Source organism: Mobula birostris, chromosome 3 (assembly GCF_030028105.1).
Source record: "Mobula birostris isolate sMobBir1 chromosome 3, sMobBir1.hap1, whole genome shotgun sequence".
Lineage (NCBI taxonomy): Eukaryota > Metazoa > Chordata > Chondrichthyes > Myliobatiformes > Myliobatidae > Mobula > Mobula birostris.
Window position 1 is genome coordinate 57109761 of NC_092372.1, and position 26232 is coordinate 57135992.

Here is a 26232-nt window from a genome sequence, read left to right on the forward strand (position 1 = left end):
ACCTTTTTCACTTCCACAGCCTCCAGGCACATCCTTCCACCTTTACCTTTGATCGGTCCTACCTTCACTCTTGTCGTCATTTTGTTGTTCACATAATTGAAGAATGCCTTGGGGTTTTCTTTTACCCTTCTCACCAAGGCCTTCTCATAACCCCTTCTTGCCCTCCTCAGCCCCTTCTTAAGCGCCTTTCTTGCTACCCTATATTCCTCAATAGACCCATCTGATCCTTGCTTCCTAAACCTCATGTATGCTGCCTTCTTCCACCTGACTAGATTTTCCACCTCACTTGTCACCCATGGTTCCTTCACCCTACCATTCTTTATCTTCCTCAGCGGGACAAATTTATCCCTAACTCTAAACATCGACCACATGTCCATAGTACATTTCCCTGCAAAAACATCTTTCCAATTCACACCTGCAAGTTCTAGCCTTATAGCCTCATAATTTGCCCTTCCCCAATTAAAAATTTTCCTGTCCTCTCTGATTCTATCCTTTTCCATGATAATGTTAAAGGCCAGGGAGCGGTGGTCACTGTTCCCCAGCTGCTCACCCACTGAGAGATCTGTGACCTGACCTGATTCATTACCTAATACTAGATCTAGTATGGCATTCCCCCTAGTTGGCCTGTCAACATATTGCGACAGGAATCCATCCTGGACACACTTAACAAACTTTGCCCTGTCTAAACCATTGGAACTAATCAGGTGCCAATCAATATTAGGGAAGTTAAAGTCACCCATGATAACAACCCTGTTATTTTTGCACCTTTCCAAAATCTTCCTCCCAATCTGCTCCTCTGTATCTCTGCTGCTACCAGGGGGCCTATATGATACTCCCAATGGAGTAACTGCTTCCTTCCTGTTCCTGACTTCTACCCATACTGACTCAAAAGTGCTACATTACACACCCTTTCTGTAGTATCCCTGAGCAGTAATGCCACCCCTCCTCCCCTTTTTCCCCCCGTCTATCCCTTTTAAAGCACCGAAATCCAGGAATATTGAGAATCCATTCCTGCCCTGGTGCCAGCCAAGTCTCTGTAATGGCCACTACATCATAATTCCATGTATGTATCCAAGCTCTCAGTTCATTACCTTTGTTCCTGTTGCTTCTTGCATTGAAGTACACACACTTTAGCCCTTCTACCTTACTACCTTTACACCCTTTATTCTGCTTCTCTTTCCTCAAAGCCTCTTTATATGTTAGATCTGGCCTTACTCCATGCACTATATTTGCAGTTCTCGCATGACCTTTATCTTCCTCCACCTCATTATCTGCTCTAACACTCTGGTTCACCTTCCCCTGAAATCTAGTTTAAACCCCCCGGAGCAGCACTAGCAAACCTTCCCGCAAGGATGTTAGTCCACCTCCGGTTCAGGTGTAACCCGTCCCATTGGAACAGTTCCCACCTTCCCTGGATCAAGGCCCAATTGTCCAGAAACATGAAGCCCTCCCTCCTGCACCAACTCCTTAGCTGCGTATTTAGCTGCATTACCTTCCTATTTCTAGCCTCACTAGCACATAGCATGGGTAGCAATCCTGAGACTGCAACCCTGGAGGTCATGTCCTTCAGCTTTGCATCTAACTCCCTAAACTCTCTTTGCAGGACCTCCTCCTTCTTCCTATCCACGTCATTGGTCCCTACATGGACCACGACATCTGACTGCTCACCCTCTTTCCTGAGAATACTGAGGACTCGATCCGAGATATTGCGGACCCTGGCACCAGGGAGGCAACAGACCATCCGGGATTCTCGATCTCTCCCACAGAACCTCCTATTTGTCCCCCGAACTATCAAATCCCCTATCACTACTGCTCTCCTCTTTTCCCTTCTTCCCTCCTGAGCTGAGGGTCCAGTCTCGGTGCCAGAGATGCAACCACTGCAACTTGTCCCTGGTAGGTCATCCAAAACAGTATACTTATTGTTGATGGGAACGGCCACAGGGGTGCTCTGCTCATTCTGTCCACTCCCCTTCCCTCTCCTGACAGTCACCCAGCTACCGGCCTCCTGACTTTTAGGGGTGACTATCTCCCTGTAACTCCTGTTTATTTCTGCCTCTGCCTCATGAATGATGCGAAGTTCGTCCAGCTCCAGCTCCAGTTCCCTAACTCAGTTTGTCAGGAGCTGCAGCTGGATGCACCTTTTACAAGTGTAGTTATCAGGGACAATTGTGCTCGTCCTGACTTCCCACATACTGGATGCACATAATTAGTTCAAAGGGAAAGCACAAGTAAATTTATAGCAAAAAAAATAAAACAATGCTGAACCAAAGAAGCAGATATTGAGAAGTAAAAGGATGGGTGATAAAGAAAAGCCAAAAGATCAGGGAGTGGAATAAAGAATTTTAGGGAAAAACTTTAGATGGTGTGCTCATCAAGGGAGAATGGAGGAGGCAGGGGAATTGTTAAGGTGATGAATTTGGTGGAGAATTTAATAGTGGAGAGGTGGTTATTGGTTATGCGAGCAAGTTCAAAAGGGATCTAAAGGAATGAGATCTATGAATTAAACAACAAGGCAATATGAGGCTATCTTCAGATTGAACTAAACCTTCCTCGTCTACTCAATGTTGTAAGCAGTATAGCTGCTATATTTTTTCAAAGTCTTCCAGCTTGAAAACTGGTCCAGAGAAGCAGAAAGTTTAACAATGCCTGTCGATGGGAATGATCTCCATGAGCTGCTGTTTGAGAGAGAGAGCCACCATTAGCGTTTACCGTTTTGAAAGATAAATAGGTATGATTTACCTCTTATGACTGCCAATCTATAATTGTCCACTGAGCAAAACATACTTGTTAGTAATTTTGATAAAATAGATAATGTACTTCTCCATTAATCTATTTATGCTTAATTAATATTAAAAACCTAGAATCACAACAAATTGGTTGCATTGGTGAGGCCGAATCTGGAGTACTGTGTTCAGTTTTGGTCACCAAATTACAGGAAGGATATAAATAAGGCTGAAAGAGTGCAGAGAAGGTTTACAAGGTTGTTGCCGGGACTTGAGAAACTCCGTTACAGAGAAAGGTTGAATAGTTTAGGACTTTATTCCCTGGAGCGTAGAAGAATGAGGGAAGATTTGATAGAGGTATATAAAATTATGATGGGTATAGGTAGAATGAATGCAAGCAGGCTTTTTCCACTGAGGCAAGGGGAGAAAAAAAAACAGAGGACATGGGTTAAGGGTGAGGGGGGAAAAGTTTAAAGGGAACATTAGGGGGGGCTTCTTCACACAGAGAGTGGTGGGAGTATGGAATGATCTGCCAGACGAGGTGGTAAATGCGGGTTCTTTTTTAACATTTAAGAATAAATTGGACAGATACATGGATGGGGGGTGTATGGAGGGATATGGTCCGTGTGCAGGTCAGTGGGACTAGGCAGAAAATGGTTCGGCACAGCCAAGACGGGTCAAAGGGCCCGTTTCTGTGCTGTAGTTTCTATGGTTCTATGGTTCTAAATATATAAAATGCATACCCTAGTAAAAGAGTGTTCCTTTTTTATCTTCAGACAATCTTGATAATGAAATGGTCCCTATTTTAGAATAAACCAGGAGTATTTGGGAACAAACTAGAGAAAATTTGCAGATGCTGGAAATCCAAGCAACACACACAAAATGCTAGAGGAACTTAGCAGGCCAGGCAGCATCTAAGGAAAAAAGTATATTCGAAGTTTCCGGCCGAGTCCCTGCCAAAGACCCATATCGACAGCTGTAGAAGTGGATAGAATTACAACATTGATGAGACATTTGGACAGATGCATGGCTAGGAAGAAATAATAGAAAAACAATTGGGAGATAGATATAGATATGTATGTATTAGTTAAATTAAATAACTAGATAAAATAAGGTATATGAAAAACATCACGTGCAAGTAATGTCAGCTATTAGCAAAACAGTATATATGTTAGAAAGCTTTGGAGCTTGTAAGAATTAACAAGGAAAATGACAGAAAGATGGCTTGACTGAAGAACTAGAATTCAAATGTGTAGCAATCTGGTTAGTACTGTACAGTAAATATTTGAAAGTTATTTTTGTTTTGCAGTGTTTGTCAATTGTTTAACTACACTCATTTTACAGGTAGACTTCACAAGTTCAAAGGTTCATTTATTTATTATCGAGGTAAACAACTCTGAAATTCCAAACAAGAGAAAATCTGCAGATGCTGGAAATCCAAGCAACACACACAAAATGCTGGAGGAACTCAGCATAGAAAAGAGTACAGGCTGAGACCTTCCTGGTTACAGCCCGAACATCGACTGTACTCTTTTCCATAGATGCTGCCTGGCCTGCTGAGTTTCTCCAGCATTTTGTGTGTCTTGCAACTCTGGAATTCTTCAATTCTCCAAGAAGCCATGAAACCAAGAAGGAAGAGAAAGGCAGCATGATCACCAACCCCCAAATCCCACGTCCTTGCAAAATAAAAACAAAAACAGAATAGGCACATTAACCCCCAAATCCCTCCTGCCACACATAATCCAAGCAAAACTGGATCAGGCACATTGACCCTGAAATCCCTCCTACACAAAATCCGAGCAAACAGGAATCAGGCATATTGAAACCTAAATCCCTCATCCTGCACAAAAAAGAACAAAATAGATCAAGCACATTAACCCCAAAATCCCCCTTCCCACGCACAAAAAAAATGAGAAGATGGGGCAAAAAAATGAATATAAAAACTATATGTCTGAAAAAGAGTATAGTCCAAGTCCAAAAAAAACCTTGTCAGCACTCTCCTGGTGCAGCAGCAGGCTCTCCCCTCTGCAGTACAGAGCAAGTGATCAAAAGACAATCAGCTGGTGCTCACCCTCTCCTTTCGCTTCGATGCTTCAATCTCCATTGTGGCTTTAATTGGCGAACAATAGAAATTATAATTGGCGAAATGGAGCCAAACATCAGCTTATACCCTGTGCCCCGTCCTGTAGCCTGCCCGCCACTAGGTTCATTCATGCTTCCTCTGCCTCCTGGAATCCTCTTGGAAACTGCAGAGCGCTGGAACACTCAAACAATCTCCAAACTTCCACACTCTCCTTGATGTTTCAATCACCCTTGTCACTTCAATCAGCGAACAATGGAAGCTATAATCGGCAAAATGGGGTCAATCATCGGCTCATGTGCCACCCTGCAGCCTTCTCGCCACGAGGTTCACTCACTCTGCCTCTGCCTCCTGGAATCCACTCTGAGACTGCAGAGCACTGAAGCACCAAAAAATCTCCAAACAGCAAAACACAGGCTCCAACAGTTCCAGAATCACATTCAAGGCTAGTGTCATGTACCCCGTGATCGGTTAAAGAAACCAGCAGAGATGGAAAACACTTTGGAGTTCGGTATTGCTAGTAACTAATGGTATTTATTAGTAACTACACAATACAATAATATAAAATCAGATATATCAAACAAGTTAGCAATGATTATATACAAGTAAGTGTGGGAATATATGAAAATCAAGCTTCTTCGAGTCTAGGGGTAAATAGATAATCTTACGATGATGAGTAAAGTTCAGCCCAATTCATGGTATTTAGGTAAGTAGTGATGGGGAGAGAGAGAGAGGGAGAGATTTGTGTTCAAGTGAGCTGACGCTGTCTATCTTCCTGTTGTCCTCTGAAATCCTTTAGAAGTCACCGACTGTGACCACAACAAAGGGGACCATTCTTCTGTGGTGGAATTATCAACCCAGGCGAGGATTGGGCACACAAATAACTCCCCACTGGTCACGCCCTGTTCACACTGTGAGAGCCACTGATCAATCCGCCTGATTGATCCTCCAAAACCCACTTTTTCTGTGGGCACAACAAAGCTCATTCTGTGTCCAAAACCTTGTGTCTGTCTGTTTATCATCTGACCTTCTATTTATTCCACCGTGCAGAATACTAACTGTCACTCAAACAGCTCCTCCCTTCTCTATCTGTAAGAATTTCCAAGCAGGCAGCATCCTTGTAGAAATGTAAACATGCTGCAGAAAACCCATAACATCATCCAAAGCTGTCTTCGTTTCTCTCTCTCTTAAAATCAAGATGTTGGTGTTAAATAACTCTCTCCCTCTCTCTCTTTTCAAAAGCACAGTTCATAAGGATAATTCAGGACCCCTTCACACTAGAAACAAACATAAATGATATAAAAGAAGTGAAAAAGATGGTTTCATGATCTGTTCAGAAGATGTCAAGTGTTATACGCAGGCACCATCTTGACTGGAAGCTTGAAGTTTGAAAGAGTTCAAGAGAGCTAAAAAAATGTTGAAGTAGAAACTTTAAAGTAGAAAATTCAAAATTAAAATGAACAAATACTTCTTGTAACCAAAAACAAGAGCACTGATGAGATAATTGCATCAAGAGTCAACAGGAGGAAAAAAAGTGATGGTTTCAACCAAGTACTAATCCTGTCTGAGGTAAAATACTGTATGTTATTTTGTAGTCGAGAAGCTAAATAACCAAATTATCCAAGAGTCTCTGAAAGCATTTGAAACCCAAGGTAAGATCATTACAGATAATCTAAATAATATACAAGTTAAGCAGAATCAACAGAAAGTGATGTAGAGAGTTAGGGTGGCAGCAAGAATTTGTATTTCCTATGCATTTTATTTCTTCTTTTACTGACTATTCTGCAAAATAAAAACGGACTGTAAAAGCTTTTATAGATATGTAAAAAGGAAAAGACTGGTAAAGACAAATGTAGGTCCCCTGCAGACAAAAACAGGTGATTTGATTATGGGGAGCAAGGACATGGCAGACCAATTGAATAATTACTTTGGTTCTGTCTTCACTAAGGAGGACATAAATAATCTTCCAGAAATAGTAGGGGACAGAGGGTCCAGTGAGATGGAGGAACTGAGCGAAATACATGTTAGTAGGGAAGTGGTGTTAGGTAAATTGAAGGGATTGAAGGCAGATAAATCCCCAGGGCCAGATGGTCTGCATCCTAGAGTGCTTAAGGAAGTAGCCCAAGAAATAATGGATGCATTAGTGATAATTTCTCAAAACTCGTTAGATTCTGGACTAGTTCCTGAGGATTGGAGGGTGGCTAATGTAACTCCACTTTTTAAAAAAGGAGGGAGAGAGAAACCGGGGAATTAATAGACCGGTTAGCCTAACGTCGGTGGTGGGGAAACTGCTGGAGTCAGTTATCAAGGATGTGATAACAGCACATTTGGAAAGCGGTGAAATGATCGGACAAAGTCAGCATGGATTTGTGAAAGGAAAATCATGTCTGACGAATCTCATAGAATTTTTTGAGGATGTAACTAGTAGAGTGGATAGGGGAGAACCAGTGGATGTGGTATATTTGGATTTTCAAAAGGCTTTTGACAAGGTCCCACACAGGAGATTAGTGTGCAAACTTAAAGCACACAGTATTGGGGGTAAGGTATTGGTGTGGGTGGAGAATTGATTAGCAGACAGGAAGCAAAGAGTGGGAATAAACGGGACCTTTTCAGAATGGCAGGCGGTGACTAGTGGGGTACCACAAGGCTCAGTGCTGGGACCCCAGTTGTTTACAATATATATTAATGACTTGGATGAGGGAATTAAATGCAGCATCTCCAAGTTTGCAGATGACACGAAGCTGGGTGGCAGTGTTAGCTGTGAGGAGGATGCAGGGTGACTTGGATAGGTTGGGTGAGTGGGCAAATTCATGGCAGATGCAATTTAATGTGGATAAATGTGAAGTTATCCACTTTGGTGGCAAAAATAGGAAAACAGATTATTATCTGAATGGTGGCCGATTAGGAAAAGGGGAGGTGCAACGAGACCTGGGTGTCATTATACACCAGTCATTGAAAGTGGGCATGCAGGTACAGCAGGCGGTGAAAAAGGCGAATGGTATACTGGCATTTATAGCGAGAGGATTTGAGTACAGGAACAGGGAGGTACTACTGCAGTTGTACAAGGCCTTGGTGAGACCACACCTGGAGTATTGTGTGCAGTTTTGGTCCCCTAATCTGAGGAAAGACATCCTTGCCATAGAGGGAGTACAAAGAAGGTTCACCAGATTGATTCCTGGGATGGCAGGACTTTCATATGAAGAAAGACTGGATGAACTGGGCTTGTACTCGTTGGAATTTAGAAGATTGAGGGCGAATCTGATTGAAACGTATAAGATCCTAAAGGGATTGGACAGACTAGATGCAGGAAGATTGTTCCCGATGTTGGGGAAGTCCAGAATGAGGGGCCACAGTTTGAGGATAGAGGGGAAGGCTTTTAGGACCGAGATTAGGAAAAACTTCTTCACACAGAGAGTGGTGAATCTGTGGAATTCTCTGCCACAGGAAACAGTTGAGGCCAGTTCATTGGCTATATTTATGAGGGAGTTAGATATGGCCCTTGTGGCTACGGGGGTCAGGGGGTATGGAGGGAAGGCTGGGGCGGGGTTCTGAGTTGGATGATCAGCCATGATCATAATAAATGGCGGTGCAGGCTCGAAGGGCCGAATGGCCTACTCCTGCACCTATTTTCTATGTTTCTATGTTTCTAAATGGTGTCAATTCATGCCTGACTGCATATTTTAATAATACTTCAAATATATTAATATTAAAACATAGGACAAGATTACTTGTCTACCTTTTCAAGAGTCCATGGTGTAATATGTGACTGAGATGGTAAACACACTGCTGAATGTGAGACTGAGTATCACCGCAGAGAAATCCTAACTTGGTCCTCAATTCCTATTGATCTTTATGCAATAGGAGTAATACAAATAAACTAATGGTAAAATAATTTCTTAATTGGAAAACATGCCTAGCTAGATAATGATTAACTCTGATTAATCTGATCTTGTGGCTGACCATGGCGTCTGCCATAAACAATGGCCTGATGATGCTAATGAACCAATACAAGATATGGTGGGAAGATAAAATAAAATGGGGTAATCAAGAAACACAAAATCAGATTGCAGTTACTGAAACCAATGAATGTAGTTGAGGATCTTGCATCCAATTTAGGAAAAGCTTTACGTTCAAGTGAACCTGCTTAGTATAGAGCAGGGATTCCCAATCTGGGGTCCACAGATCTCTTGCTTAATGGTATTGGTTCATGACATGAGAAAGGCTAGCGTAAAGCGTGACCAGGATCAGGAGGGAAAATCAAATGGCATGTCTCCTCAAATACTGTATTAAAGGAGATAGAGGGAACAGCAGAAGAGGGATCTTTTGTAAGATGATCCGTTCGGCAAGGATCTCAGTGTATGAGGAGCATTGCAGCCAGAGGCTAATGTCTTCTAAGTCATCGGTGATACAGCTCCATCATTGAATAAAGGCAGAACTCCAGCCATATATTGCTGCCTTATCTGTTTGTAGAGGTGAAGGTCACTATCACTCTATGCTTTTGGACAACTCTAGGCTGCAGTTGTTGACAAATATCACTGTGCAACATACTGAATGTCACAGATGCACCTTGCTCAGGGAGAGGGGATTTCATCTCCTTATACATGCTTAAAAACCAGCAGGAGAAATGTAGATTTTCTAGGATTGATATCTTCCTAAAGGTTGAGGGAATGATAAATAGCACCCCCGTGGCATTCCAAGTACCACATTCCCAGATGGCGCATATTGTGAACCACATGGTCATTAATCTTTGGATATACTCTTTGTGCATGAGCAGGAACAACAAAAAAATCCTCTTAATCACTGCAATGCACCTCGGATGATCAGGTGACACATTCATCCTGAGGCAGTTCACCCTCTCCATTGCACTTCAGTCATTCTGCCAAATGAACCATTGGCTCCTGGGCATCAACAGCTTCCCTCTCTAACATTGGCTACTCACTATTATGCATGCCCTTGGTAGTGACAGAGAATACAATTATAACCACAGCTGCAGGCCAGAGTGGTGCTTGCTATTTGGATTTGGACAATTTAGCAATGCCCTAAAGTGCCTCAGACATGGTCTTATTCTTCATCATCATCTGCTGAATGCTTCTTAATCTATTCAAAGTTCAAAGTAATTTTATTATCAAAGAAAATACATGTTATCACATATTGCCTTGAAATTTATTTTCTTGCAGACATTTACAGGAAAAAATACAACTGAATTTTACAAACAATACATAAATAAGTGAAGATTGACAAGCATCAATGTGCAACAGAACTGACAGACCGTGCATGAGATATAGAGGGACATTGAAAATGAGCCTGTTAGTCATAGAATCAGTTCAGAGTAGTAGTGAAAGTTCAAAGTAAATTTATATCAAAGTACATATATGTCACCATATACACACCCGAGATTCATTTTCATGCAGACATTCACATTAAATACTAAGGAACTCAAGGAATCAATGAAAGACCATATACAAGCTGGACAAACAACCAATGTGCAAAAGTCAACAAACTGTATAAATACAAAAAGAAAAGACCAAATGTTAATAAATAAGCAATAAACATCAAGAACATGAGATGAAGAGTCGTTGAAAGTGAGTCCATAGGTTGACGGAACAGTTTAGTGTTGGGATGAATGAGATTGAGTGGAGTTATCCACTCTGGTTAAAGAGCCTGATGGTTGAGCAGTAAGACTTGTTCCTGAACCTGGTGGAGTGGATCCTGAGGCTCTTTTATCTCCTTGCTGATTGCAGCAGCTAGAAGAGAACACGGTCTGGATGGTAAGGGTCCTTGATGATGGATGCTGCTTTCCTATGACAGCACTCCTTGTAGATGTACTCATTGCTAGGAAGGCTTTACCAATGAAAGACTGGGCTGTATCCACTAATTTTTGTATGCATTTCTATTCAAGGGCATCTGGATGCCACTTTCCTGCAACAGTGTTCCTTGTAGATATGCTCAATGGTGAGGAGGGTTTATCCTTGACTGACTGGGGTGCATCCTCTACTTTTTTTGTTGTCTTTTCCGTTCAAGGGCGTTGGTGTTTCTATATGAGGCTATGATACAACCAATTAATATACTCTCCACCGCAAATCTATAGAAGTCTGTCAAAGTTTTAGATGACATGTCAAATCTTCATAAATTTCTAAGGAAGTCGAGATGCTGCAGCGCTTTAGTTGTAATGACACTTGCATCCTGGACTCAGGACAACTCCTCTGAAATGACAACACTGAGGAATTTGAGTTGCTGAGGCACTCCACCTCTGATGCCCTGATGAGGACTAACTCATAGACCTGCAGTTTCCTCTTCCTGTAGTCAAAGATCAACTTCTTGGTCTTGCTGACAAATCTGAGTGAGATACTTTTGCTGTGGCACCACTGACCCAGATTTTCAATCTACCTCCTATATGCTAATTTGTCACCACCTTTGATTCAGCCAACAACCGTGGTTTCATCAGGAAACTTATTATGATTATGAGGAGACGGAGTCCTCTTCTATTGTCATTTAGTAATGCATGCATTAAGAAATGATAAAAATGATTTTCCAGAATGATATCACGAAAACACATGACAAACTGACTTAAAAACTAACAAAATCCACATAATTATAACATATAGTTACAACAGTGCAAAGCAATACCGTAATTTGATAAGAACAGTCCATAGCACAGTAAAAGTTTCAGAATCTCTCAAAAGTCCCATCATCTCACGCAGATGGTAAACCTCCAGTGCCACCAACTTGCTGATGCAACATCCCAGAAGCATCCAACCACAGTCCGACTCCAAGTCCATCCGAAAACTCTGAGCCTCCAACTACCTATTCAACACCGAGCACTGAGCACCATCTCTACCGAGCGTTTTGACCCCAGCCCCGGCAACAGGTGATACGCAAAGCCGAAGATTTGGGGCCTTCGTCTCCGGTGATTCTCAATCGCACAGTAGCAGCGGCAGCAAAGCAGGCATTTCAGAAGTTTCTCCAGATGTTCCTCTGCACTTCACGGCTGTCCCCATCAAATCCAAATTGTGTACGGCACCCCTAGTTACACATATCGATATTCATTTGGAATGACCGAGCGTGCTACATCGCGCCACCATCTTCTCCTCCCTCTCTTTTAGACATTGTATGGCCAACTTAAGTATTGCATTGGAGATGTACATAGCCACACAATTATATAAAGAGAGTAGAGCTGGACAGAATTGTGGTACACCTGTGATGATCGTGACAGTGGAGATTGTGTTGCCTATCTGTACTTACTGTTGTATGCTAGTGAGGAAATCAAGAATCCATTTGCACTAGGGATCATCGAGGTTGAGGTCTTGAAGCTTGGTGATAACTCATCATGGATATGCCTTTCAAATGTAGTAAAACGTTATCTTCTTGTTGCTCTCTGACTCTTGTGATGATAGGGAACTATGCACGGTTGGCACTGGGATGAAATATATCACTTGAACCATTGCAGTCAGAAGCAGCTAGCAAGAATGCATAATTCATGGTGAAATCAAATTTGCCAAGGGTTTGCAATACATATCTCAGGGTGGTGTGGGCTCAGTGTGGAGATGAACCTTTCAAATAGTCTTTAAGCTGGAGAGAAAAGCCTAAAATGTTTGTTTACTTAAAAGACAAGGTTTTCACCTGGACACCATTGCATTGCTAACAAGCTAACTCCAAGTAACTAACAAGATAACCTTCATAACCTTGGATCAAATCAAAAATCAAATCAAATCAAGTTTAGTTTTAATTCAAACCATACTTGGATACAGCCAAATGAGACACAGTTCCTCTGGGGCCAAGGTGCAAAAACATACATGTGCATTCAAAATAACGAGAAAGGAGAAAAAAGAACATAGTCACATGAGAAAACAAATTTTTAGCCCAAGACCCTAAGCGACATGTCCCGCAAATTGATGGTTCTTGGCAAAGCAGCTTGTTATTCCATCGATCCAACATTGCAGGACAGCATCAACAGGAGAGGCAACCCCCAAGCAAGTGTGGACATCACACTACAACTCAAGCTCCAGGACTGAGGCTTACTCCTCACTAAAACCGAGGCGACACTGCTGCCTCGCTCCCTGTCTCACCACCAAACAAGGGAAGCAGACCTTCGGCAATCAATATCCAAGAGAGGCTTGCAATTGCAAAAGAACCATCCAAGAAAGTCACTCTTGGTTTCACTACACGCCACCTTCATGCCATCTCAAAGGCACCAACTGTAGTGTCTCCAATAGCAGACAGCAGCGTGGTCTGCACCCAGGTCATCTCTTCTGAATACAATCAGCTTCTCCTGTTCGACTTGACTCTCCTGGCCCGACTTAACCTCACTGATGCATTGGACCTGCTGTACACGTAGTTATTGGAGTCAACGACTGTCTTACTATGTACAAAAAATGCATTTAACAAAGAAAAGTTAACATTAGGTTGATCCCTGAGATCTTACCATCTTACCAGAATTATAAGAATGTTGAGAGAAAGAAGCTGTGGCAGCTAAGTGTTAAGGGCCTCTGAGAGACTCCATGCAAGGAATCAAAGGCAATTCAGCATGATGAGTTTTAAATAAATAATTACAGAGATAGAGAATAAATGATTGCAAACAGTACAGCACAGAAACAGGCCCTTCTACCCGCGATGTTGTACCGAACCAATTAAATTTGTAATCAAATGACTAACTAATCTCTTATCTACACAATGTCCATATCCTTCCATTTCTGCACATTCATGTGCCCATCTAAATGTCTCTTAAAAGTCTTTAATGTTTCTGCCTTGTCCACCATCCCAGGCAGCACATTTCAGGCACTCACCACTCAAATCTTCTTTGAATTTACTCCTTATCACCTTAAATGCATGCCCTCTGGTATTAGACATTTCAACCCTTGGAAAAAGATATTGTCTTTCTCCTCTTCCTATGTTTCTCATAATCTTATAAACCTCTGTCACAGTCCCTTTGGCCTCTGCTGCTCCAAGAAAATAACCCATGTTTGTCCAACTTCTCATTTTATCAAATGCCCTCTAATCCACTCAACATCTTGGTAAACCTCTTCTGCACCGTCTCCAATGCCGTGACATCCTTCCCATCATGGGGGTGACCAGAACTGTATGCAATACTCCAGGTGTGGCCTAATTGGAGCTTTATAAATCTGCAGCATAACTTCCTGACTTTTGAATGCAGTGCCTCAACTAATAAAGGCATGCATGCCGTATGCTTTCTTAACCATCCTATCAACCTGTGTAACAACTTTCAGGGAGCTATGAACTTGGACTCTAAGATCCTTGTGCTCATCTACACTGTTAAAGATATTGCCCTTTACAATGTATTGTCTCTTTGCATTTGACCTACCAACATGCAACACTTCATATTATGCTTAGAGATAATAGGTTAACTTCCAAGTCAATTGTAGAAGGAACTGATTACTTGCAGAGAAAGAGAGGCCAGGAAATGTATTTAAGGTTAACACATTGTTAGCCAGAAGAAACAACAGTCTACAATTAGTGGATTTGACGACTCAAAGACAGGGGAAGCAGACAAACCAGTTGCCTTTGTTTCGGCCCATTTTGTGGACTCTGGGATAACCTAATCAGAGCAATTGAATGTGGACACAATTCAAGTAATGACCTGCTAAACCTGAGGCCATTCTCAGATGAGTAGCTATTTATTATGTAAAATACCAGATTTACTAAAGAAGCAATCTGTAATCTCGTTAGACACAGTCTGGGTCACCTCATTTAACTGGTTTGAACCAGTCAGAGTTGAAAGACACAAATGCACAAGGCTGGGGTGGGAAGAACCATGAAACAAAATTGGTTGTAGCTCTGGACTAGAACCAGTCATAAGGTGACCTAGATAGGTCAAATGACCTTGAGCCAAAGGGATGGAGATCCACCAGTTCAGCTGATGAGGAACACTATGAGTCAGGAGCTCCAAATACAGAGGGACAATAACCCTCTAGCAACCAGAGACCAACCATCATGGATAAGGGGGACCATGTAGACTCCTTTCCTGGGTAATACCTTTACCCTTCATTGACTGCTCATAGAGGGTCAGGGATTCTAGTGTGGTGCACACAGGTAGTTAGTTTGTGAACCCATGTGTTTTTAGTTGAGACAATAAGAGTTGTCGGTAAATACGGATTCTCTGTGCCCCACTGGTCATTATTACAAGGGTGATTCTTGTTACAATATGCAAGATATAGAATACAGAAGTCCTAACAGCATGCAATATTTACAACATTTTATAACATACGTTTCATAATTTCAAGAAATGTAATGCACATTATCATGTGTAGAGGTTGTATTTACCACTCAGTAGCCACTTAACTTGATACCTCCTGTACCTAATAAAGTGGCCTCTGAGTGTATGTTTGTGGTACTGTAGCCCATCCACTTCAAGGTTCAGTGTGCTGTATGTTCAGAAATACTCTTCTGCACACTACTGTTGCAACACATTGTTATTTGAGTTACTGTCACCTTCCTGTCAGCTTTAACCAGTCTGACAATTCTCTTCTGACTTCTTTCATTAACAAGATATTTTTGGCCACAGAACTAACACTCACTGGATGTTATTGCTTTATTCTTTTGACCTTTCTCAGTAAAATCTAGAGACTGTTGTGTATGAAAAACCCAGATCATCAGTTTCTGAGATAATCAAACCACACTGTCTGGCACCAATAATAATTCTACAGTCAAAGTCACATCTCTTCCCCATTCTCGTGTTTGGTCTGAATAACAACTGAACCTCTTGACCATGACTGCATGCTTCAGTCAATCATCCTGCCACATGATTGGCTGATGAGATGTTTGCATTAATGAGCAGGTATACGGCTGTACTACATGGCCAAGTGGTTAAGGTGTTCATCTAGTGATTTGAAGATCGCTAGTTCGAGCTTCAGCTGTGGCAGCGTATTTGCATCCTTGAGCAAGGCACTTAACCACACATTGCTCTAGTGTCTGTGCGGGGAGTGCCGCCCCACACAGACTTCCAATATGTGCTTTGTAAGGCATGAAAATGCCCGACACAGGCCTCTCATGGTCTGAGTCGACGTTCACCCCTTATAAAGTGGCCACTAAGTGTATGTTATTCCATTTGTGGTTTGGTTAGGTTTTAGTAAACAATCAGTGTTCAGATTTGCATTGCTCCGGAAGCTTTATCTCATTTTGTATATGCTGACAGTTTCAGACCAAACTCAGAAATAAAATGGCAGCAGGAAAATCTACACTCAGTATTCTCTCATTTCAAATTATCGTAGCAGCCATCTTTGGTATAGAATAAAAGTATAGTGCAAAACTTTCTTTAAAATTTTGGTTTTCTCTCTTGTCAAGAGTAATAGTCAATGTTTCTATTTTAATGTGTGTAGGAGTCATGTACTTAGCTGTGCATTTATTATGTGTATTATGGTAACTAGTCACATCAGCGGGAGTGTGATAAAAGCGAAGGAGATAAGTTATGTATTCATGCTTATTTCATGGCAGTTTGTAGCTTCAGACTGTAGAGATCTTAACTAATACTTCATTGTATGTTTGCTGATTATTAATAAAGGATCAAAATAGGGAATTCGACCCTTTGGAACAATCATTGGAGTTGTGGCATGTCAGGCAAATATAACAACTTCCTGGGATCGCAGGCTGGTGGCAATTGTTGTGTTTGGATCAATTTAGATCAATTTTGCTACCACATTTTATCAGCAAATCTTTCGATAGTTATACCAAATGAACAACAGCTAGTGGCAAGTGCAGCCTGTTTTGTTGTTCATGCTGTGTGTTTGAATTTGAAGCACAGTTTTGAATTGGTCAAATATTGCTGTGCCCAGTTTGGTGGGCGTGAAAGCTGTAATGGTGGCTGCCTGAAGTTTTTAACCCATAGTTCTTTTTGAAGTGCTGAAGAATTGAAATAATTGACTTGCTTCTATCGTTGAAGAGCTGAATTGAAAATGCCATTGTTTTGGCTTGTTTGCGCACTTGGAAGACAAAATGATTTCAGCTAGAAGTAGTGACCTTGAAGCTAAGAGTGAAATTAAACAAATATGCACTATTGAAGATCAATTCCTTGGGGGAAATGAAAATATTTACGAATCCAAAGAACAAGCTGTGACAACAGATAAGTTACAAGATGGGCTATGTACAGAGGACAGCATGTCTAACATGCATGGAGCACATTCTGTTGTTAGCAAGACGTCCCGTGTGTCACATCGGCATGTATTAGTATGGAAGCTGATTTAGCTGAGTTGTATGCAAGTCAGCAGATATTGAGCGATAAGCGTGCCTTGGAGGAAAAGGCAGAAAAACTTCACAGAAGCCAGGAACAACAGGAGGAACAACTTCAAAGAGACCAGGAGCAACTTCAAAGAAATCAAGAACAGGCTAAGTAACTTCAAAGAAAGAAGTTGCAAGAAGATATCGCAGCCTAGATGGCTAGAGTTAAAGTGCTAAGGGCCTCAGGTGCTGTGGGTGCTAAACATGCTCTAGCAGAGCAGTTCTTTGGTGAGAGTTCCTATGTTGACATGGAACAGAGGAAGTCCAGCATACTCAATGTCAAGGTGGATTCATTTGAGAATCAAAAGTCTATGAATATTGAGTTTAAACCCCAGAGGGTAGTTCATTGTCAGCCTGCACCAAGGAGATACTTGGAACCCATGCCACATCCAATAGCACAAAGTGCTTCTGAAAATATTGATTTATGGTAAAATGACGCTCGTGTTTCAGATGCTAAAGGTCTAAATATCATGCTGGAGGCCATGAGCCAAGAGTTTGAATCCCACAAAAGGAAATAACAAGCATGGTGCTGCACAACAATGCATTGCATCTCTGCCTAAAAGTGAGATTCAAATCTTCAATACAATCTATTGCAGTATCATTCATTTATGAGAGCTTTCAAGAATAGTATTGAAAGTAAGACTGATAACTGTCTTTATTTTCTCAAACAGTACACTGCAGGTTACCCTAGAGATTGCCAAAAGTTGCCAGCAGGCCATACTGGAGCAAAGGTATCTAAAGGCCATAGCTTCCTACAGGAAATTTTTGATGATAAGCAGATAATCGCTGTGACCTACACGGAAAAGGCTCTTTCTTGGAGGCATATCAAATCAGAAGGTGCAAAATCCCTTCAAGACTACAGTATTTTTCTTAGAAATTGTTGCAATGCCGTGGAAGACGTGCAGGCCATGCGTGATGAACATGTCTGCAAATATGACGATTGTCACATAGAATTTGACTGATGATTTTAGAAAAGGAAGGAGATTGGCAGTGTATGAACTGCAATGGAGATTGTTACACACCCAGTGTTTGGGAAAATATACAAAGCTACATTACCAGCAGTAAGTAAAGGTGTGAATGAAACTGGATCATGCACTCATTCTCAAGCTAAAGGAAGCAGCTTTGCCACTCCTGTGGCTACTGTGGAAAGTGAGGCTGAAAGTGAGCCCAGAGCTGATGAAAAGGGTGCAGATTTGGAACAATCCATGAATGAAGTTAGTATCTAATGGTCTTATGGGACTTGGTGATCACGATTGTAAACTTCCTATAATTCCAGTTCAGGTGAAATCTAAAAAGATTAACAAGACAGTGGTTACTTCTGGTTTCCTAGATCAAGGAAGTACAGCAGTGTTCTGCACAGGTGACCTCATGAACAAGAACAACTTGACAGGAAAAGGAACACACATTCTCTTATGCACCAGGGATCAAGAGAGCGTTGTGAGTAGCTACGTTGTTTCAGGATTGGGAGTAGCTAGCTTGGATAGTGAAAGTTACTGTGAAGTGCCTAACATCTATACACAGGAATTTATGGCTGTCCGCAAAGAGTACATTCCTCATCAGAGAAATCTTCAGGAATAGTCTTACTTGAAGCATGTTTACTTGCCAGAAATTGATTCAGAAACTGAGCTGTTGATAGGGATGAATATGTCTAAGGTGCAAATGATCTGCAGTGTTAATGATGGACCCTATGCAATCAGAACAATGCTGGTTTAGAGCGTTAATGGACTATTGAAAGGAGACAATGATGGTGGAGGAGGGTACACTCTTGACTGCCACAAAATAAGCATATCTCCTGTATCTTAACAGTATGTAGTTGTAATTATTATAGTATAATAATTAGAGGGCTGGAATTAGGAGCCATTATCATTAGTATTATAGTAACTAGTCACATTAGTAGGGGTGTGCTAAAAGCTTATTTTCTGGCAGTTTGTAGTTTGATACTGTAGAGGTCATATCTGCTGATCGCTAAGATAACACTCAAAAATGCTTAATTATATGTTTGCTAATTGCTAATAAAGGATTGGAATAGGGAATTCAACTTTTTGGAGCAATCATTGGAGCAATGGGCACGTCATGCAAATATAACAACTCAGTGGGGTCACAGGCTGGAGGAAATTGTTTTGTTTATATCAATTTGGATCAATTTTGCCACTACAATGTGTTCAATCATATTTGGAATTATGCTTTGTTATGAAATATATCTTGAGTTTAAATGTTGTTCCATACATCACAAGCAGATTTTTGAGCTGTCATCGATCTCTCACAGCTTCTGTATAGTTATATCATTAGAAATAGTCACAAATTCGATTAGCAATACAATTTTTTAAAACTTTTGAATGGATAGAGCATGCTTCAGATGATTTCAGAGTCAAATTGGGAGCAAGGTGCATGCATTGCTTTCATCATTCTGGAAGCATTCTCTATGACTACTCAACTGTGAAGCTTAAATCATTTGGAAATATTCTCAAAAACTGTATATTCTTGAAAAGTATTCCACTATAATATTTATACAGCTGGGTACCTAGAAACAGTAGTATATTGAAAAATAAGGGATGCAGTTATCCATAGAAACATTCCAATGTCAGTATTGCAATCGACTGATGAAATCTCCAGCTAATATCAAATTCAAGTCAAGTCATGTTTGTTGTCACATGCACAAGTACTGACATGTAAGCACAGGTTCAATGAACAATCTACTTGCAGCAGCACCACAGGCCCACAGCATTAGGAGCAATAAATGCTCTGGACAGAATTTCAATTATCATGTAAGATTTACATATTCCCAAAATCTTGCTTAAACAGCACCCAGGGACCTGTTTTAAAGACACTTTACCATTATTATAGAGTAGCTTTCACTTTGCAAAGGTGCAAAAATTGTGGTGTTGCATTGTACTATCTGGAAGTCTAGATTTTGGCTATAGAAGTTTAAAAAAACACCACTGCTGGAAATCTGAGGTACAAGATGTTGGAAACACTCAGCAGGTAATATTACAAGTGTTAAACCTTTCATCCGAGCTGTTTACTAGATTTGGACCATGACTTGATTGTAGAAAGCAATATTTGAGAACACCCAGGTAAAATACTGTCTTGCTTACTTTGATTAGAGTATCTGCTTAAAGTGTTTCAAAGTTCTTAAGAGATTTACCTTCTGGAGGCTATTTAAGTACAGTTCTTCCTGCAGTTAAATAAACTCAGCATTTCCTCAGTATATTTAGTTTCTCTCAACTGAGAATGACAATTACCTCATTTCCTATCTTAGAAAAAACTACTCTTCAGAAGTACTTAATCGGCTATAAAGGGTTTGGGAACCCAGTGATGTTGTGAAAGACACTATATAGATGCAAATATAGAAGAGCCCTGTGTGGTGGCAAAAATCTAGTAGGTGATACAAAAAGCTCTAAACAATAACAATGCTATTTCAGAACAGTATGAAGCTGGTTGTTTTACAACTATGTAGGGTTGACTTGGGTAGTTCTATTATCACTCAACAGTGAGTGTATTACTGTGACTGAGATTGTATTGATGTATATAATTTCTAAGAAAATATCTCCCACTCACTGCAATTTGCTGGTAATGTTACCCTGCATATGTTTGTAGAGACAGAATACTTTTCTCAGATAGAATCAACCAGTAAGGAGCACTCAGTTCCTCTAATTCCAATATCTGATTATCTGATTAATTTGCTTAGCAGTCCTTAGGAAACCAATTTTCAATTTCCAAATTAAAAGTTTTCAACTTGACTTAATTACATTTGAATGATCATCCTTAAGAGGTCTAGAACTTCTAGATTATTCTTAATCTAGGTTATTCTTTAAGCACAACAGCTCCTCTATCACCTCAAACGATTGAAGAAGTTTGGTGTGGGCCCCCAAATCCTTTCTACAGGGGCACAACTGAGAGCATCCTGACTGGCAGCATCACTGCCTGGTATGGGACCTGTACCTCCCTTAATCACAGGACTCCGCAGAGAGTGGTACAGACAGCCCAGCACATCTGTAGATGTGAACTTCCCACTATTCAGGGCATTTGCAAAGACAGGTGTGTAAAAAAGGCCTGAAGAATCATTGGGGACCTGAGTCACCCCAACCACAAAGTGTTCCAAATGCTACATCTGGGAAATGGGACCACAGCATAAAAGCCAGGACCAGCAGGCTAAGGGACAGCTTCTTCCTTCAGGCTATCAGACTGATTAATTCACGCTGATACAATTGTATTTTTATGTTCTATTGACTGTCCTATTGTACATACTCTTTATACAAATTGCTATAAATTGCACATTGCACATTTAGACTGAGGCATAATGTAAAGATTTTTACTGCTCACATTTATGAAGGATGTAAGTAATAAAGTCAATTCAATTCAAGTATTGCTTGCTATTGTGGAGATGAATCCCTATAGGCAGAGGAAATTGAAGTCAGTATACTACAATCACTCCTAATTGACAATGTCAAAGGCATGGTTAAGGCTGAAGAAAATCCTATGTATTAACTGGCTCTGTTCCTGTATTTTTCTTGGAGTTGCTACACAATGAAGGTAATTTCTTACTTTGCCTCTGGATGAACGGATTACAGATTATGATTCAGGAACCAGATCTTCATTTCATGGGAGGAGACGGTTGAGGAGAACCCTGGTGATAACTTTCCCTGTGGCAGAATTGGACTTGTCTCTTATCTTGAAGAGGTCTGCAGTTACGCCATCTCAAAGATTCCCTGGAATGGCTCCCTCTTCTTAAATCTCAGTGATGAAACAATAGATTTGAGACAGAAGCTTTCTGTCACCAAAGTTTTTGGGTTGTAGGGAGGATGCTGTTTGTTCCAGAGATCTTGTTATTTCAAAAGCTGAATCAGGTTTTTTATCACCAGCATGTGTCATGAAATTTGTTAATTTAGCAGCAGCAGTACAATGCAATATATGATGATATAGAAAGAAAAATTAAGTAAGTAAATCAATTACAGTAAGTATAATTATGTATATTAAATAGATGAAAAATAGTGCAAATCAGAAATAACATATATTAAAAAAGTGAAGTAGTGTTCATGGGTTCAATGTCCATTTAGGTATCATTTATGGCAGAGGGGAAGAAGTTGTTCCTGAATCACTGAGTGTGTGCCTTTAGGCTTCTGTACCTCCTTCCTGATGATAAGAATGAGAAAAGGATATGTCTTGGGTGATGGGTATCCTTAATAATGGACACCACCTTTCTGAGGCACCACTTCTTGAAGGTATCTTGGATGCTACGGAGGCTTGTACCCAAAATGAAGCCAATTAATTTTACAATTTTCTGCAGCTTCTTTCAGTCCTGTGCAATAGCCCCCACCATACCAGACAGTGATGCAGCCTGTCAGAATTCTTTCCACAGAACATCTATAGAAGTCTTCAAGTGTTTTAAGTGACAAACCAAATCTCTTCAAACTCCTAATGAAATATAGCCACTGTCTTGCTTTCTTCATAGCTGCACCAATATGTTGGGACCAGGTTAGATCCTCAGAGGTCTTAACATTCAGGAACTTGAAGCTGCTCACTCTCTCCACTTCTGATCCCTCTATGAGTATTGGTATGTGTTCTGTTGTCTTACCTTCCTGAAGTCCACAATCAGCTCTTTCGTCTTACGGACATTGAGTGCAAGATTGTTGCTACCCTAATGTGACACTACTCAACCAGCTGGCATATCTCACACCTGTATGCCCTCTCATCTCCATCTGAGATTCTACCAACAATGGTTGTATCATCAGCAAATTTATAGATGGCATTTGAACTATACCTAGCCACATAGTTATGGGTACAGAAGGAGTAGAGTAGTGGGCTAAGCATACACCCCTGAGGTGCGTCAGTGTAGGTTGTCAGCGAGGAGGAGATATTATTACCAATCTGCACACATTGTGGTCTTCTGGTTAGGAAGTCAAGGATTCACTTACAGAGGGAGGTACAAAGGCCCAGGTTCTGTAGCTTATTGATCAGTACTGTGGGAATGATGGTGTTAAATGCTGAGCTATAGTCAACAAACAGCATCCTGACATAGGTGTTTGTATTGTCTAGGTGATCTAAGGCCATGTGAAGAGCCGATGAGATTGCATCTGCTGTATACCTATTGTGGTGATGGGCAAATTGCAGTGGGTCCAGGTCCGTACTGAGGCAGGAGTTGACTAGCCATGACCAACCTCTCAAACCATTTCATCACTGTAGATGTGAGTACTACCGGCCGAAAGTCATTAAGGCAGCTCACACTATTCTTCTTAGACGTTGGTATAATTGTTGCCTTTTTGAAGCAGGTGGGAACTTGTGACCATAGCAGTGAGAGGTTGAAAATGTCCTTGAATATTTTGCCAGCTGGTTGACACAAGTTTTCAGAGCCTTACAGGTATTCCATCGGAGTCTGCCACCTTGAGAGTGTTCACTCTTCTTAAAGATAGCCTGATAACGGCCTCTGAGATAGAGATCACCTGTAGGGTGCGGCAGGGATCTTCACAGCTGTAGTTGTGTTCTTTCTTTCAAAGCAGTCATAGAATGCATTGAGCTCATCTTGTAGTGAAGCATCACTGCCGTTCACGCTATTGGGTTTTGCTTTGTAGGAAGAAATGCCCTGCAACTCTGTTGCCGTACATCTGATGTCACCTCCATCCTTGCTCAGAATTGTTTCTTCGCTCTTGAAATAGCCCTCTGCAAATCATACCTGGTTTTCTTGTACAGACCTGGGTCACCAGACTTGTCACAGATGCCACAGATCTAGCCCTCAGCAGACGACGAATCTCCTGGTTCATCCGTGGCTTTTGGTTTGGGAATATACAGCAAGCTTTCGTAGGCATACACTCATTCACACAGGTTTTAATGAATTCGGTAACAACTGCGGCGTACTCATCCTGATTCAAAGATGTACCCCTGAATACAGTCCAGTCCACTGATTCAAAGCAGTCCTGTAAGCGCTCCTGTGCTTCCCTTGTCCATACCTTCTTGGTCCTCACTGCTGGTGCTGCAGTCTTCAGTCTCTGTCTATGCTCAGGAAGAGGAAGTACAGCCAGATGATCAGACTCTTCAAGAATATAAAGGACAAGCATTTGGAGGACACACCACAATCAGCAGCACACTGATGTCTCCTCGCACGGTGACAATACATTTGCAAGTAAATTGCCAAGACTGGAGAACAACTCAATCCAAACATCAACCACCTGAGCTATACATCTTCTGAGTAATGAATACATTATACAGCCTTGAGATTTGTCTCCTTACAGGCAGCCGCAAAACAAAGAAACCAAAAAGAACGCATTTTTAAAAAAGACGATCAAACACCCAATGTGCAGAGAAAGGAAAAAAATCATGCAAACAGTAAAAGTAAGCATATAGTACTCAGAATGAAAATGAGTCTATGGACCCAAAGCCAGACATCACAGCAGCCGGCGCAGGCCACAGCCTCAGTTTGGCGCAGAGCCAAGTAAAGGTCACAGAGCAGCGAGCGGGACCAACCGACCCTTGCCTCTGGTCCTGACTTCCTGCCTTTACAATCTGGCCCGGCATTTAAATCATCCAAACATCAGGTCATTCCTCGTTCTAAGACCCAGGGCCAGATGCTTTGACACGCTCTGGGCCTGGACCCTCCCAAAACGTTTCAGGCCGTACCTGACCTTTTCAAATTCGCCTGGCACTCTCGTAGATCGATCAAACCTCGGGTCTTTCAGTTTTGATGGATGGGCCTTGCCTTTGTGCGTCTCTACTTTTCCTTGCCTCGATTCTTCCTCGCCTCTACTTGTCTCAACTCTGTGTCACCTCCACTTGTCTCAACTCTACATCGCCTCCCTTCACCTCAACTCCGCTTCGACTCCACTTCACCTCTCCATTGTTTGCCATGATCGTTTACCAAAAAATTTTCCAGAAAAAGTGTTATTAATAAAGGATTTAGTTGTATTCTTTGTTTAGTTTGCTGCTGATAAATAGTCGCAGGGCTTCACCAGCTCCATTTTAAACAGAACCGCCATTCTAAATCAGAAGTTGCCATTTTAAGTCTTTATCTTCTTCCATTCGAAGTTGACTGTTCAGTTTGCAGTCACAGTCAAGTGTGAGAAGTTTATCTTTCTGGTAAGGTGGCAGTGCATTCGATCATAACGGTTTCTACAGGGTCAACAAAGGGTTCTACTGTCCTCTTTCAATGTATTTGGTTCAAAATTTGGATAAGATATTTTCTCAGTGGAAGATGTTTGTATTGAAAACACCTTCATCTGAATTTTTTTAAAAAAATGCTTTGCTTTGGAAGATGGAATTTAAAGTTTTACTTGATTGTTGCAGCCATCAAAGTTGTGTCCCACCTATTACCATTCTGATATATTTTCTTTTGGGCCTTTGACGAACAGCCATCTTTGCATACAGCCAGGTGACTATCTTCATGTGCTGTAGAATTAACTACTGTTAAGATTATCTATTAACTGAAAAAGACAGGTCAGTTGTTAGGAAGTAAAATGAAGATCAAACTGTATTTGAGCAACAAACAATCTGCTGGAAGAATCTGGTGAGAGGAAAGGCTTTTCTGGTCACAACCCTGTTTGAGCAATTGGCCAAGGATTTCCAATTTCCTGTTTCCATGATACTATTCAATTACTGAAAATCTATTGAAGCCTCCTTTAACTGATGAGCATTTGATTTTATGATTTCTAAATTTTGCTCCCTGACACTTGCTTTAAAGGTGTCTTTCTGTCCCACACTTTTGTTTTGCCTTCATTCATCCAAGTCTGAATGTATAATAAAAACCAATGACTGACCATGAGAATTATACTCAAACTACCTTTCCAAACTGTTAAACCTGTTGTGTAAACTAATAAACGAATATATAATGCAGCATCTGTGGACAGAAGAAGGCATCATCTGGACTGAAGAAGGCTCTCAGCCCAAAACATTGACTGCTTATTCCTCTCCATAGAGGCTGCTGGATCTGCTAGGTTCCTCCAGCATTTTGTGTTTGTTACTCTGGGTTTCCACCATCTGCAGAATCTGTGTTTAATGTATATATCATGTGATGTGAGCAGTAAATATGGGTTAGATAATGGCAGTGCTCATATAAAATCTAGGAAAATATTCTTTACCCTTGGTATTAGACCTATATTTCACTTAATTTGCTGAAGCATTACAATGGCATTTAAAACACTCAATCTTTTAAGTACAGGTATACCAATTGTGTTTTAAAGTAGCGAAGATAAACTAACTGAAAAAAGGCCTGTG